At 44.8% G+C, this 14,304-nt stretch overlaps 19 non-coding genes across 19 annotated transcripts; all 19 read right to left on the bottom strand.

The window, feature by feature from the left end:
• Nucleotides 1–65: 65 nt before the first annotated feature.
• On the bottom strand, nucleotides 66–148 carry trnal-cag (transfer RNA leucine (anticodon CAG)). The gene has a single exon. It is a non-coding gene; the product is annotated as a tRNA-Leu (tRNA).
• A 699-nt stretch (nucleotides 149–847) lies between these two features.
• Nucleotides 848–930, bottom strand: trnal-cag (transfer RNA leucine (anticodon CAG)). The gene has a single exon. It is a non-coding gene; the product is annotated as a tRNA-Leu (tRNA).
• A 701-nt stretch (nucleotides 931–1,631) lies between these two features.
• On the bottom strand, nucleotides 1,632–1,714 carry trnal-cag (transfer RNA leucine (anticodon CAG)). Its single transcript has one exon. It is a non-coding gene; the product is annotated as a tRNA-Leu (tRNA).
• A 688-nt stretch (nucleotides 1,715–2,402) lies between these two features.
• trnal-cag (transfer RNA leucine (anticodon CAG)) lies at nucleotides 2,403–2,485 on the bottom strand. Its single transcript has one exon. It is a non-coding gene; the product is annotated as a tRNA-Leu (tRNA).
• A 698-nt stretch (nucleotides 2,486–3,183) lies between these two features.
• trnal-cag (transfer RNA leucine (anticodon CAG)) lies at nucleotides 3,184–3,266 on the bottom strand. The gene has a single exon. It is a non-coding gene; the product is annotated as a tRNA-Leu (tRNA).
• A 697-nt stretch (nucleotides 3,267–3,963) lies between these two features.
• Nucleotides 3,964–4,046, bottom strand: trnal-cag (transfer RNA leucine (anticodon CAG)). Its single transcript has one exon. It is a non-coding gene; the product is annotated as a tRNA-Leu (tRNA).
• A 688-nt stretch (nucleotides 4,047–4,734) lies between these two features.
• trnal-cag (transfer RNA leucine (anticodon CAG)) lies at nucleotides 4,735–4,817 on the bottom strand. Its single transcript has one exon. It is a non-coding gene; the product is annotated as a tRNA-Leu (tRNA).
• A 711-nt stretch (nucleotides 4,818–5,528) lies between these two features.
• trnal-cag (transfer RNA leucine (anticodon CAG)) lies at nucleotides 5,529–5,611 on the bottom strand. Its single transcript has one exon. It is a non-coding gene; the product is annotated as a tRNA-Leu (tRNA).
• A 697-nt stretch (nucleotides 5,612–6,308) lies between these two features.
• Nucleotides 6,309–6,391, bottom strand: trnal-cag (transfer RNA leucine (anticodon CAG)). Its single transcript has one exon. It is a non-coding gene; the product is annotated as a tRNA-Leu (tRNA).
• A 698-nt stretch (nucleotides 6,392–7,089) lies between these two features.
• trnal-cag (transfer RNA leucine (anticodon CAG)) lies at nucleotides 7,090–7,172 on the bottom strand. Its single transcript has one exon. It is a non-coding gene; the product is annotated as a tRNA-Leu (tRNA).
• Nucleotides 7,173–7,865: 693 nt separating this feature from the next.
• Nucleotides 7,866–7,948, bottom strand: trnal-cag (transfer RNA leucine (anticodon CAG)). The gene has a single exon. It is a non-coding gene; the product is annotated as a tRNA-Leu (tRNA).
• A 700-nt stretch (nucleotides 7,949–8,648) lies between these two features.
• On the bottom strand, nucleotides 8,649–8,731 carry trnal-cag (transfer RNA leucine (anticodon CAG)). Its single transcript has one exon. It is a non-coding gene; the product is annotated as a tRNA-Leu (tRNA).
• A 700-nt stretch (nucleotides 8,732–9,431) lies between these two features.
• On the bottom strand, nucleotides 9,432–9,514 carry trnal-cag (transfer RNA leucine (anticodon CAG)). Its single transcript has one exon. It is a non-coding gene; the product is annotated as a tRNA-Leu (tRNA).
• Nucleotides 9,515–10,213: 699 nt separating this feature from the next.
• Nucleotides 10,214–10,296, bottom strand: trnal-cag (transfer RNA leucine (anticodon CAG)). The gene has a single exon. It is a non-coding gene; the product is annotated as a tRNA-Leu (tRNA).
• A 688-nt stretch (nucleotides 10,297–10,984) lies between these two features.
• On the bottom strand, nucleotides 10,985–11,067 carry trnal-cag (transfer RNA leucine (anticodon CAG)). Its single transcript has one exon. It is a non-coding gene; the product is annotated as a tRNA-Leu (tRNA).
• Nucleotides 11,068–11,765: 698 nt separating this feature from the next.
• Nucleotides 11,766–11,848, bottom strand: trnal-cag (transfer RNA leucine (anticodon CAG)). Its single transcript has one exon. It is a non-coding gene; the product is annotated as a tRNA-Leu (tRNA).
• A 677-nt stretch (nucleotides 11,849–12,525) lies between these two features.
• On the bottom strand, nucleotides 12,526–12,608 carry trnal-cag (transfer RNA leucine (anticodon CAG)). The gene has a single exon. It is a non-coding gene; the product is annotated as a tRNA-Leu (tRNA).
• Nucleotides 12,609–13,301: 693 nt separating this feature from the next.
• trnal-cag (transfer RNA leucine (anticodon CAG)) lies at nucleotides 13,302–13,384 on the bottom strand. Its single transcript has one exon. It is a non-coding gene; the product is annotated as a tRNA-Leu (tRNA).
• A 704-nt stretch (nucleotides 13,385–14,088) lies between these two features.
• trnal-cag (transfer RNA leucine (anticodon CAG)) lies at nucleotides 14,089–14,171 on the bottom strand. Its single transcript has one exon. It is a non-coding gene; the product is annotated as a tRNA-Leu (tRNA).
• Between the last annotated feature and the right edge of the window lie 133 nt (nucleotides 14,172–14,304).

The raw sequence follows: 14,304 nt of genomic DNA, 5'->3' as shown, positions 1-14,304 counted from the left end.
GTTAAGGACCTTGCAAAGTGTTGACCCTCCTCTGTAGCCACTAGGCTACCACCCCAAAAGGCAACTGTCAGAAGTGGGATTCGAACCCACGCCTCCAGAGGAGACTGCGACCTGAACGCAGCGCCTTAGACCGCTCGGCCATCCTGACTGTATGCATTAACTAGGGCTGTCAATTTTTTTTTTTTTTTTTTTTTTTTTTTTAACCTTGTCTGCACACATATTAATGGTTGATACCATGCCGGTAAAACCTAAGGCATATATATGTGCATTATTACTATATTTAGTATATAGACATATATATACGCATACATACGCATACACATACATATATATACACATACAAACGCAGTGAGTTTTTTTTTTTTTGGGGTGGGGGTGGGGGGTGGGGGAGGTGACATCTACTGCCAATCCAGGAAGCAAGAACACATGGAGGCACACATCAAGTATTGGAAATCTGCAACAAAAACCACAAACGAAACACAAAACCGACACGGAGCCGACCAAAACATGAGCAGCAATCGACCAAAACCTCGAGATCCGATCACAGTCTAAGCTAAGCTACCGCTAACTAACCCCAAAAACTACAGAGCAAGCATGCAGATGAAAAAGCCAGTGTATACGTCTATGTGTGCGTATACGTGCGTGTGTATGTACATGTCTGTGTGGCCATGTGTGTGTGTGTGCACAATGTGGAAATTATTTCTCTGCATTCAACCCATTGCAAGTCAAACTAGGAGCAGTGGTCTCCCATGCAATGGCCCGGCGACCGGGGAGCGATAAGGGTTAAGGACCTTGCAAAGTGTTGACCCTCCTCTGTAGCCACTAGGCTACCACCCCAAAAGGCAACTGTCAGAAGTGGGATTCGAACCCACGCCTCCAGAGGAGACTGCGACCTGAACGCAGCGCCTTAGACCGCTCGGCCATCCTGACTGTATGCATTAACTAGGGCTGTCAATTTTTTTTTTTTTTTTTTTTTTTTTTTTAACCTTGTCTGCACACATATTAATGGTTGATACCATGCCGGTAAAACCTAAGGCATATATATGTGCATTATTACTATATTTAGTATATAGACATATATATACGCATACATACGCATACACATACATATATATACACATACAAACGCAGTGAGTTTTTTTTTTTTTGGGGTGGGGGTGGGGGGTGGGGGAGGTGACATCTACTGCCAATCCAGGAAGCAAGAACACATGGAGGCACACATCAAGTATTGGAAATCTGCAACAAAAACCACAAACGAAACACAAAACCGACACGGAGCCGACCAAAACATGAGCAGCAATCGACCAAAACCTCGAGATCCGATCACAGTCTAAGCTAAGCTACCGCTAACTAACCCCAAAAACTACAGAGCAAGCATGCAGATGAAAAAGCCAGTGTATACGTCTATGTGTGCGTATACGTGCGTGTGTATGTACATGTCTGTGTGGCCATGTGTGTGTGTGTGTGCACAATGTGGAAATTATTTCTCTGCATTCAACCCATTGCAAGTCAAACTAGGAGCAGTGGTCTCCCATGCAATGGCCCGGCGACCGGGGAGCGATAAGGGTTAAGGACCTTGCAAAGTGTTGACCCTCCTCTGTAGCCACTAGGCTACCACCCCAAAAGGCAACTGTCAGAAGTGGGATTCGAACCCACGCCTCCAGAGGAGACTGCGACCTGAACGCAGCGCCTTAGACCGCTCGGCCATCCTGACTGTATGCATTAACTAGGGCTGTCAATTTTTTTTTTTTTTTTTTTTTTTTTTTTAACCTTGTCTGCACACATATTAATGGTTGATACCATGCCGGTAAAACCTAAGGCATATATATGTGCATTATTACTATATTTAGTATATAGACATATATATACGCATACATACGCATACACATACATATATATACACATACAAACGCAGTGAGTTTTTTTTTTTTGGGGTGGGGGTGGGGGGTGGGGGAGGTGACATCTACTGCCAATCCAGGAAGCAAGAACACATGGAGGCACACATCAAGTATTGGAAATCTGCAACAAAAACCACAAACGAAACACAAAACCGACACGGAGCCGACCAAAACATGAGCAGCAATCGACCAAAACCTTGAGATCCGATCACAGTCTAAGCTAAGCTACCGCTAACTAACCCCAAAAACTACAGAGCAAGCATGCAGATGAAAAAGCCAGTGTATACGTCTATGTGTGCGTGTGTATGTACATGTCTGTGTGGCCATGTGTGTGTGTGTGCACAATGTGGAAATTATTTCTCTGCATTCAACCCATTGCAAGTCAAACTAGGAGCAGTGGTCTCCCATGCAATGGCCCGGCGACCGGGGAGCGATAAGGGTTAAGGACCTTGCAAAGTGTTGACCCTCCTCTGTAGCCACTAGGCTACCACCCCAAAAGGCAACTGTCAGAAGTGGGATTCGAACCCACGTCTCCAGAGGAGACTGCGACCTGAACGCAGCGCCTTAGACCGCTCGGCCATCCTGACTGTATGCATTAACTAGGGCTGTCAATTTTTTATTTATTTTTTTTAATTTTTTTAACCTTGTCTGCACACATATTAATGGTTGATACCATGCCGGTAAAACCTAAGGCATATATATGTGCATTATTACTATATTTAGTATATATTCATATATATACGCATACATACGCATACACATACATATATATACACATACAAACGCAGTGAGTTTTTTTTTTTTGGGGTGGGGGTGGGGGGTGGGGGAGGTGACATCTACTGCCAATCCAGGAAGCAAGAACACATGGAGGCACACATCAAGTATTGGAAATCTGCAACAAAAACCACAAACGAAACACAAAACCGACACGGAGCCGACCAAAACATGAGCAGCAATGGACCAAAACCTCGAGATCTGATCACAGTCTAAGCTAAGCTACCGCTAACTAACCCCAAAAACTACAGAGCAAGCATGCAGGTGAACAAGCCAGTGTATACGTCTATGTGTGCATATACGTGCGTGTGTATGTACATGTCTGTGTGGCCATGTGTGTGTGTGTGCACAATGTGGAAATTATTTCTCTGCATTCAACCCATTGCAAGTCAAACTAGGAGCAGTGGTCTCCCATGCAATGGCCCGGCGACCGGGGAGCGATAAGGGTTAAGGACCTTGCAAAGTGTTGACCCTCCTCTGTAGCCACTAGGCTACCACCCCAAAAGGCAACTGTCAGAAGTGGGATTCAAACCCATGCCTCCAGAGGAGACTGCGACCTGAACGCAGCGCCTTAGACCGCTCGGCCATCCTGACTGTATGCATTAACGAGGGCTGTCAATTTATTTATTTATTTATTTTTTTTTTTAACCTTGTCTGCACACATATTAATGGTTGATACCATGCCGGTAAAACCTAAGGCATATATATGTGCATTATTACTATATTTAGTATATATTCATATATATACGCATACATACGCATACACATACATATATATACACATACAAACGCAGTGAGTTTTTTTTTTTTGGGGTGGGGGTGGGGGGTGGGGGAGGTGACATCTACTGCCAATCCAGGAAGCAAGAACACATGGAGGCACACATCAAGTATTGGAAATCTGCAACAAAAACCACAAACGAAACACAAAACCGACACGGAGCCGACCAAAACATGAGCAGCAATGGACCAAAACCTCGAGATCCGATCACAGTCTAAGCTAAGCTACCGCTAACTAACCCCAAAAACTACAGAGCAAGCATGCAGGTGAACAAGCCAGTGTATACGTCTATGTGTGCGTATACGTGCGTGTGTATGTACATGTCTGTGTGGCCATGTGTGTGTGTGTGCACAATGTGGAAATTATTTCTCTGCATTCAACCCATTGCAAGTCAAACTAGGAGCAGTGGTCTCTCATGCAATGGCCCGGCGACCGGGGAGCGATAAGGGTTAAGGACTTTGCAAAGTGTTGACCCTCCTCTGTAGCCACTAGGCTACCACCCCAAAAGGCAACTGTCAGAAGTGGGATTCGAACCCACGCCTCCAGAGGAGACTGCGACCTGAACGCAGCGCCTTAGACCGCTCGGCCATCCTGACTGTATGCATTAACTAGGGCTGTCAATTTTTTTTTTTTTTTTTTAACCTTGTCTGCACACATATTAATGGTTGATACCATGCCGGTAAAACCTAAGGCATATATATGTGCATTATTACTATATTTAGTATATATTCATATATATACGCATACATACGCATACACATACATATATATACACATACAAACGCAGTGAGTTTTTTTTTTTTGGGGTGGGGGTGGGGGGTGGGGGAGGTGACATCTACTGCCAATCCAGGAAGCAAGAACACATGGAGGCACACATCAAGTATTGGAAATCTGCAACAAAAACCACAAACGAAACACAAAACCGACACGGAGCCGACCAAAACATGAGCAGCAATGGACCAAAACCTCGAGATCCGATCACAGTCTAAGCTAAGCTACCGCTAACTAACCCCAAAAACTACAGAGCAAGCATGCAGGTGAACAAGCCAGTGTATACGTCTATGTGTGCGTATACGTGCGTGTGTATGTACATGTCTGTGTGGCCATGTGTGTGTGTGTGCACAATGTGGAAATTATTTCTCTGCATTCAACCCATTGCAAGTCAAACTAGGAGCAGTGGTCTCTCATGCAATGGCCCGGCGACCGGGGAGCGATAAGGGTTAAGGACTTTGCAAAGTGTTGACCCTCCTCTGTAGCCACTAGGCTACCACCCCAAAAGGCAACTGTCAGAAGTGGGATTCGAACCCACGCCTCCAGAGGAGACTGCGACCTGAACGCAGCGCCTTAGACCGCTCGGCCATCCTGACTGTATGCATTAACTAGGGCTGTCAATTTTTTTTTTTTTTTTTTTTTTTTTTTTTTTTTTTTTTTAACCTTGTCTGCACACATATTAATGGTTGATACCATGCCGGTAAAACCTAAGGCATATATATGTGCATTATTACTATATTTAGTATATATTCATATATATACGCATACATACGCATACACATACATATATATATACACATACAAACGCAGTGAGTTTTTTTTTTTTGGGGTGGGGGTGGGGGGTGGGGGAGGTGACATCTACTGCCAATCCAGGAAGCAAGAACACATGGAGGCACACATCAAGTATTGGAAATCTGCAACAAAAACCACAAACGAAACACAAAACCGACACGGAGCCGACCAAAACATGAGCAGCAATCGACCAAAACCTCGAGATCCGATCACAGTCTAAGCTAAGCTACCGCTAACTAACCCCAAAAACTACAGAGCAAGCATGCAGGTGAACAAGCCAGTGTATACGTCTATGTGTGCGTATACGTGCGTGTGTATGTACATGTCTGTGTGGCCATGTGTGTGTGTGTGCACAATGTGGAAATTATTTCTCTGCATTCAACCCATTGCAAGTCAAACTAGGAGCAGTGGTCTCCCATGCAATGGCCCGGCGACCGGGGAGCGATAAGGGTTAAGGACCTTGCAAAGTGTTGACCCTCCTCTGTAGCCACTAGGCTACCACCCCAAAAGGCAACTGTCAGAAGTGGGATTCGAACCCACGCCTCCAGAGGAGACTGCGACCTGAACGCAGCGCCTTAGACCGCTCGGCCATCCTGACTGTATGCATTAACTAGGGCTGTCAATTTTTTTTTTTTTTTTTTTTTTTTTTTTTTAACCTTGTCTGCACACATATTAATGGTTGATACCATGCCGGTAAAACCTAAGGCATATATATGTGCATTATTACTGTATTTAGTATATATACATATATATACGCATACATACGCATACACATACATATACACATACAAACCCAGTGAGTTTTTTTTTTTTTGGGGTGGGGGTGGGGGGTGGGGGAGGTGACATCTACTGCCAATCCAGGAAGCAAGAACACATGGAGGCACACATCAAGTATTGGAAATCTGCAACAAAAACCACAAACGAAACACAAAACCGACACGGAGCCGACCAAAACATGAGCAGCAATGGACCAAAACCTCGAGATCCGATCACAGTCTAAGCTAAGCTACCGCTAACTAACCCCAAAAACTACAGAGCAAGCATGCAGGTGAACAAGCCAGTGTATACGTCTATGTGTGCGTATACGTGCGTGTGTATGTACATGTCTGTGTGGCCATGTGTGTGTGTGTGCACAATGTGGAAATTATTTCTCTGCATTCAACCCATTGCAAGTCAAACTAGGAGCAGTGGTCTCCCATGCAATGGCCCGGCGACCGGGGAGCGATAAGGGTTAAGGACCTTGCAAAGTGTTGACCCTCCTCTGTAGCCACTAGGCTACCACCCCAAAAGGCAACTGTCAGAAGTGGGATTCGAACCCACGCCTCCAGAGGAGACTGCGACCTGAACGCAGCGCCTTCGACCGCTCGGCCATCCTGACTGTATGCATTAACTAGGGCTGTCAATTTTTTTTTTTTTTTTTTTTTTTTTTTAACCTTGTCTGCACACATATTAATGGTTGATACCATGCCGGTAAAACCTAAGGCATATATATGTGCATTATTACTATATTTAGTATATATACATATATATACGCATACATACGCATACACATACATATATATACACATACAAACCCAGTGAGTTTTTTTTTTTTTGGGGTGGGGGTGGGGGGTGGGGGAGGTGACATCTACTGCCAATCCAGGAAGCAAGAACACATGGAGGCACACATCAAGTATTGGAAATCTGCAACAAAAACCACAAACGAAACACAAAACCGACACGGAGCCGACCAAAACATGAGCAGCAATCGACCAAAACCTCGAGATCCGATCACAGTCTAAGCTAAGCTACCGCTAACTAACCCCAAAAACTACAGAGCAAGCATGCAGATGAACAAGCCAGTGTACACGTCTATGTGTGCGTATACGTGCGTGTGTATGTACATGTCTGTGTGGCCATGTGTGTGTGTGTGCACAATGTGGAAATTATTTCTCTGCATTCAACCCATTGCAAGTCAAACTAGGAGCAGTGGTCTCCCATGCAATGGCCCGGCGACCGGGGAGCGATAAGGGTTAAGGACCTTGCAAAGTGTTGACCCTCCTCTGTAGCCACTAGGCTACCACCCCAAAAGGCAACTGTCAGAAGTGGGATTCAAACCCACGCCTCAAGAGGAGACTGCGACCTGAACGCAGCGCCTTAGACCGCTCGGCCATCCTGACTGTATGCATTAACTATGGCTGTCAATTTTTTTTTTTTTTTTTTTTTTAACCTTGTCTGCACACATATTAATGGTTGATACCATGCCGGTAAAACCTAAGGCATATATATGTGCATTATTACTATATTTAGTATATATACATATATATACGCATACATACGCATACACATACATATATATACACATACAAACCCAGTGAGTTTTTTTTTTTTGGGGGTGGGGGTGGGGGGTGGGGGAGGTGACATCTACTGCCAATCCAGGAAGCAAGAACACATGGAGGCACACATCAAGTATTGGAAATCTGCAACAAAAACCACAAACGAAACACAAAACCGACACGGAGCCGACCAAAACATGAGCAGCAATGGACCAAAACATCGAGATCTGATCACAGTCTAAGCTAAGCTACCGCTAACTAACCCCAAAAACTACAGAGCAAGCATGCAGGTGAACAAGCCAGTGTATACGTCTATGTGTGCGTATACGTGCGTGTGTATGTACATGTCTGTGTGGCCATGTGTGTGTGTGTGCACAATGTGGAAATTATTTCTCTGCATTCAACCCATTGCAAGTCAAACTAGGAGCAGTGGTCTCCCATGCAATGGCCCGGCGACCGGGGAGCGATAAGGGTTAAGGACCTTGCAAAGTGTTGACCCTCCTCTGTAGCCACTAGGCTACCACCCCAAAAGGCAACTGTCAGAAGTGGGATTCGAACCCACGCCTCCAGAGGAGACTGCGACCTGAACGCAGCGCCTTAGACCGCTCGGCCATCCTGACTGTATGCATTAACTAGGGCTGTCAATTTTTTTTTTTTTTTTTTTTTTTTTTTTTAACCTTGTCTGCACACATATTAATGGTTGATACCATGCCGGTAAAACCTAAGGCATATATATGTGCATTATTACTATATTTAGTATATATACATATATATACGCATACATACGCATACACATACATATATATACACATACAAACGCAGTGAGTTTTTTTTTTTTTGGGGTGGGGGTGGGGGGTGGGGGAGGTGACATCTACTGCCAATCCAGGAAGCAAGAACACATGGAGGCACACATCAAGTATTGGAAATCTGCAACAAAAACCACAAACGAAACACAAAACTGACACAGAGCCGACCAAAACATGAGCAGCAATCGACCAAAACCTCGAGATCCGATCACAGTCTAAGCTAAGCTACCGCTAACTAACCCCAAAAACTACAGAGCAAGCATGCAGGTGAACAAGCCAGTGTATACGTCTATGTGTGCGTATACGTGCGTGTGTATGTACATGTCTGTGTGGCCATGTGTGTGTGTGTGCACAATGTGGAAATTATTTCTCTGCATTCAACCCATTGCAAGTCAAACTAGGAGCAGTGGTCTCCCATGCAATGGCCCGGCGACCGGGGAGCGATAAGGGTTAAGGACCTTGCAAAGTGTTGACCCTCCTCTGTAGCCACTAGGCTACCACCCCAAAAGGCAACTGTCAGAAGTGGGATTCGAACCCACGCCTCCAGAGGAGACTGCGACCTGAACGCAGCGCCTTAGACCGCTCGGCCATCCTGACTGTATGCATTAACTAGGGCTGTCAATTTTTTTTTTTTTTTTTTTTTTTTTTTTTAACCTTGTCTGCACACATATTAATGGTTGATACCATGCCGGTAAAACCTAAGGCATATATATGTGCATTATTACTATATTTAGTATATATACATATATATACGCATACATACGCATACACATACATATATATACACATACAAACGCAGTGAGTTTTTTTTTTTTTGGGGTGGGGGTGGGGGGTGGGGGAGGTGACATCTACTGCCAATCCAGGAAGCAAGAACACATGGAGGCACACATCAAGTATTGGAAATCTGCAACAAAAACCACAAACGAAACACAAAACTGACACAGAGCCGACCAAAACATGAGCAGCAATCGACCAAAACCTCGAGATCCGATCACAGTCTAAGCTAAGCTACCGCTAACTAACCCCAAAAACTACAGAGCAAGCATGCAGGTGAACAAGCCAGTGTATACGTCTATGTGTGCGTATACGTGCGTGTGTATGTACATGTCTGTGTGGCCATGTGTGTGTGTGTGCACAATGTGGAAATTATTTCTCTGCATTCAACCCATTGCAAGTCAAACTAGGAGCAGTGGTCTCCCATGCAATGGTCCGGCGACCGGGGAGCGATAAGGGTTAAGGACCTTGCAAAGTGTTGACCCTCCTCTGTAGCCACTAGGCTACCACCCCAAAAGGCAACTGTCAGAAGTGGGATTCGAACCCACGCCTCCAGAGGAGACTGCGACCTGAACGCAGCGCCTTAGACCGCTCGGCCATCCTGACTGTATGCATTAACTAGGGCTGTCAATTTTTTTTTTTTTTTTTTTTTTTTTTTTTTTTTTTTTTAACCTTGTCTGCACACATATTAATGGTTGATACCATGCCGGTAAAACCTAAGGCATATATATGTGCATTATTACTATATTTAGTATATATACATATATATACGCATACACATACATATATATACACATACAAACCCAGTGAGTTTTTTTTTTTTTGGGGTGGGGGTGGGGGGTGGGGGAGGTGACATCTACTGCCAATCCAGGAAGCAAGAACACATGGAGGCACACATCAAGTATTGGAAATCTGCAACAAAAACCACAAACAAAACACAAAACCGACACGGAGCCGACCAAAACATGAGCAGCAATCGACCAAAACCTCGAGATCCGATCACAGTCTAAGCTAAGCTACCGCTAACTAACCCCAAAAACTACAGAGCAAGCATGCAGATGAACAAGCCAGTGTATACGTCTATGTGTGCGTATACGTGCGTGTGTATGTACATGTCTGTGTGGCCATGTGTGTGTGTGTGCACAATGTGGAAATTATTTCTCTGCATTCAACCCATTGCAAGTCAAACTAGGAGCAGTGGTCTCCCATGCAATGGCCCGGCGACCGGGGAGCGATAAGGGTTAAGGACCTTGCAAAGTGTTGACCCTCCTCTGTAGCCACTAGGCTACCACCCCAAAAGGCAACTGTCAGAAGTGGGATTCGAACCCACGCCTCCAGAGGAGACTGCGACCTGAACGCAGCGCCTTAGACCGCTCGGCCATCCTGACTGTATGCATTAACTAGGGCTGTCAATTTTTTTTTTTTTTTTTTTTTTTTTTTAACCTTGTCTGCACACATATTAATGGTTGATACCATGCCGGTAAAACCTAAGGCATATATATGTGCATTATTACTATATTTAGTATATATACATATATATACGCATACACATACATATATATACACATACAAACCCAGTGAGTTTTTTTTTTTTTGGGGTGGGGGTGGGGGGTGGGGGAGGTGACATCTACTGCCAATCCAGGAAGCAAGAACACATGGAGGCACACATCAAGTATTGGAAATCTGCAACAAAAACCACAAACAAAACACAAAACCGACACGGAGCCGACCAAAACATGAGCAGCAATCGACCAAAACCTCGAGATCCGATCACAGTCTAAGCTAAGCTACCGCTAACTAACCCCAAAAACTACAGAGCAAGCATGCAGATGAACAAGCCAGTGTATACGTCTATGTGTGCGTATACGTGCGTGTGTATGTACATGTCTGTGTGGCCATGTGTGTGTGTGTGCACAATGTGGAAATTATTTCTCTGCATTCAACCCATTGCAAGTCAAACTAGGAGCAGTGGTCTCCCATGCAATGGCCCGGCGACCGGGGAGCGATAAGGGTTAAGGACCTTGCAAAGTGTTGACCCTCCTCTGTAGCCACTAGGCTACCACCCCAAAAGGCAACTGTCAGAAGTGGGATTCGAACCCACGCCTCCAGAGGAGACTGCGACCTGAACGCAGCGCCTTAGACCGCTCGGCCATCCTGACTGTAGGCATTAACTAGGGCTGTCAATTTTTTTTTTTTTTTTTTTTTTTTTTTAACCTTGTCTGCACACATATTAATGGTTGATACCATGCCGGTAAAACCTAAGGCATATATATGTGCATTATTACTATATTTAGTATATATACATATATATACGCATACATACGCATACACATACATATATATACACATACAAACCCAGTGAGTTTTTTTTTTTTTGGGGTGGGGGTGGGGGGTGGGGGAGGTGACATCTACTGCCAATCCAGGAAGCAAGAACACATGGAGGCACACATCAAGTATTGGAAATCTGCAACAAAAACCACAAACGAAACACAAAACCGACACGGAGCCGACCAAAACATGAGCAGCAATGGACCAAAACCTCGAGATCCGATCACAGTCTAAGCTAAGCTACCGCTAACTAACCCCAAAAACTACAGAGCAAGCATGCAGGTGAACAAGCCAGTGTATACGTCTATGTGTGCGTATACGTGCGTGTGTATGTACATGTCTGTGTGGCTATGTTTGTGTGTGTGCACAATGTGGAAATTATTTCTCTGCATTCAACCCATTGCAAGTCAAACTAGGAGCAGTGGTCTCCCATGCAATGGCCCGGCGACCGGGGAGCGATAAGGGTTAAGGACCTTGCAAAGTGTTGACCCTCCTCTGTAGCCACTAGGCTACCACCCCAAAAGGCGACTGTCAGAAGTGGGATTCGAACCCACGCCTCCAGAGGAGACTGCGACCTGAACGCAGCGCCTTAGACCGCTCGGCCATCCTGACTGTATGCATTAACTAGGGCTGTCAATTTTTTTTTTTTTTTTTTTTTTAACCTTGTCTGCACACATATTAATGGTTGATACCATGCCGGTAAAACCTAAGGCATATATATGTGCATTATTACTATATTTAGTATATATACATATATATACGCATACATACGCATACACATACATATATATACACATACAAACGCAGTGAGTTTTTTTTTTTTTGGGGTGGGGGTGGGGGGTGGGGGAGGTGACATCTACTGCCAATCCAGGAAGCAAGAACACATGGAGGCACACATCAAGTATTGGAAATCTGCAACAAAAACCACAAACGAAACACAAAACCGACACAGAGCCGACCAAAACATGAGCAGCAATCGACCAAAACCTCGAGATCCGATCACAGTCTAAGCTAAGCTACCGCTAACTAACCCCAAAAACTACAGAGCAAGCATGCAGATGAAAAAGCCAGTGTATACGTCTATGTGTGCGTATACATGTCTGTGTGGCCATGTGTGTGTGTGTGCACAATGTGGAAATTATTTCTCTGCATTCAACCCATTGCAAGTCAAACTAGGAGCAGTGGTCTCCCATGCAATGGCCCGGCGACCGGGGAGCGATAAGGGTTAAGGACCTTGCAAAGTGTTGACCCTCCTCTGTAGCCACTAGGCTACCACCCCAAAAGGCAACTGTCAGAAGTGGGATTCGAACCCACGCCTCCAGAGGAGACTGCGACCTGAACGCAGCGCCTTAGACCGCTCGGCCATCCTGACTGTATGCATTAACTAGGGCTGTCAATTTTTTTTTTTTTTTTTTTTAACCATGTCTGCACACATATTAATGGTTGATACCATGCCGGTAAAACCTAAGGCATATATATGTGCATTATTACTATATTTAGTATATATACATATATATACGCATACATACGCATACACATACATATATATACACATACAAACGCAGTGAGTTTTTTTTTTTTTTTGGGGTGGGGGTGGGGGGTGGGGGAGGTGACATCTACTGCCAATCCAGGAAGCAAGAACACATGGAGGCACACATCAAGTATTGGAAATCTGCAACAAGAACCACAAACGAAACACAAAACCGACACGGAGCCGACCAAAACATGAGCAGCAATGGACCAAAACCTCGAGATCCGATCACAGTCTAAGCTAAGCTACCGCTAACTAACCCCAAAAACTACAGAGCAAGCATGCAGGTGAACAAGCCAGTGTATACGTCTATGTGTGCGTATACGTGCGTGTGTATGTACATGTCTGTGTGGCTATGTTTGTGTGTGTGCACAATGTGGAAATTATTTCTCTGCATTCAACCCATTGCAAGTCAAACTAGGAGCAGTGGTCTCCCATGCAATGGCCCGGCGACCGGGGAGCGATAAGGGTTAAGGACCTTGCAAAGTGTTGACCCTCCTCTGTAGCCACTAGGCTACCACCCCAAAAGGCGACTGTCAGAAGTGGGATTCGAACCCACGCCTCCAGAGGAGACTGCTACCTGAACGCAGCGCCTTAGACCGCTCGGCCATCCTGACTGTATGCATTAACTAGGGCTGTCAATTTTTTTTTTTTTTTTTTTTTTTTTTTTTTTAACCTTGTCTGCACACATATTAATTGTTGATACCATGCCGGTAAAACCTAAGGCATATATATGTGCATTATTACTATATTTAGTATATATACATATATATACGCATACATACGCATACACATACATATATATATACACATACAAACGCAGTGAGTTTTTTTTTTTTTGGGGTGGGGGTGGGGGGTGGGGGAGGTGACATCTACTGCCAATCCAGGAAGCAAGAACACATGGAGGCACACATCAAGTATTGGAAATCTGCAACAAAAACCACAAACGAAACACAAAACCGACACGGAGCCGACCAAAACATGAGCAGCAATCGACCAAAACCTCGAGATCCGATCACAGTCTAAGCTAAGCTACCGCTAACTAACCCCAAAAACTACAGAGCAAGCATGCAGATGAAAAAGCCAGTGTATACGTCTATGTGTGCGTATACGTGCGTGTGTATGTACATGTCTGTGTGGCTATGTTTGTGTGTGTGCACAATGTGGAAATTATTTCTCTGCATTCAACCCATTGCAAGTCAAACTAGGAGCAGTGGTCTCCCATGCAATGGCCCGGCGACCGGGGAGCGATAAGGGTTAAGGACCTTGCAAAGTGTTGACCCTCCTCTGTAGCCACTAGGCTACCACCCCAAAAGGCAACTGTCAGAAGTTGGATTCGAACCCACGCCTCCAGAGGAGACTGCGACCTGAACGCAGCGCCTTAGACCGCTCGGCCATCCTGACTGTATGCATTAACTAGGGCTGTCAATTTTTTTTTTTTTTTTTTTAACCTTGTCTGCACACATATTAATGGTTGATACCATGCCGGTAAAACCTAAGGCATATATATGTGCATTATTACTATATTTAGTATATA

This window comes from Cololabis saira, unplaced genomic scaffold, assembly GCF_033807715.1.
Source record: "Cololabis saira isolate AMF1-May2022 unplaced genomic scaffold, fColSai1.1 scf135, whole genome shotgun sequence".
Classification (NCBI taxonomy): domain Eukaryota; kingdom Metazoa; phylum Chordata; class Actinopteri; order Beloniformes; family Belonidae; genus Cololabis; species Cololabis saira.
The sequence above is the reverse complement of the archived record's forward strand: the minus strand, read 5'-3'. Positions and strand labels throughout refer to the sequence as shown.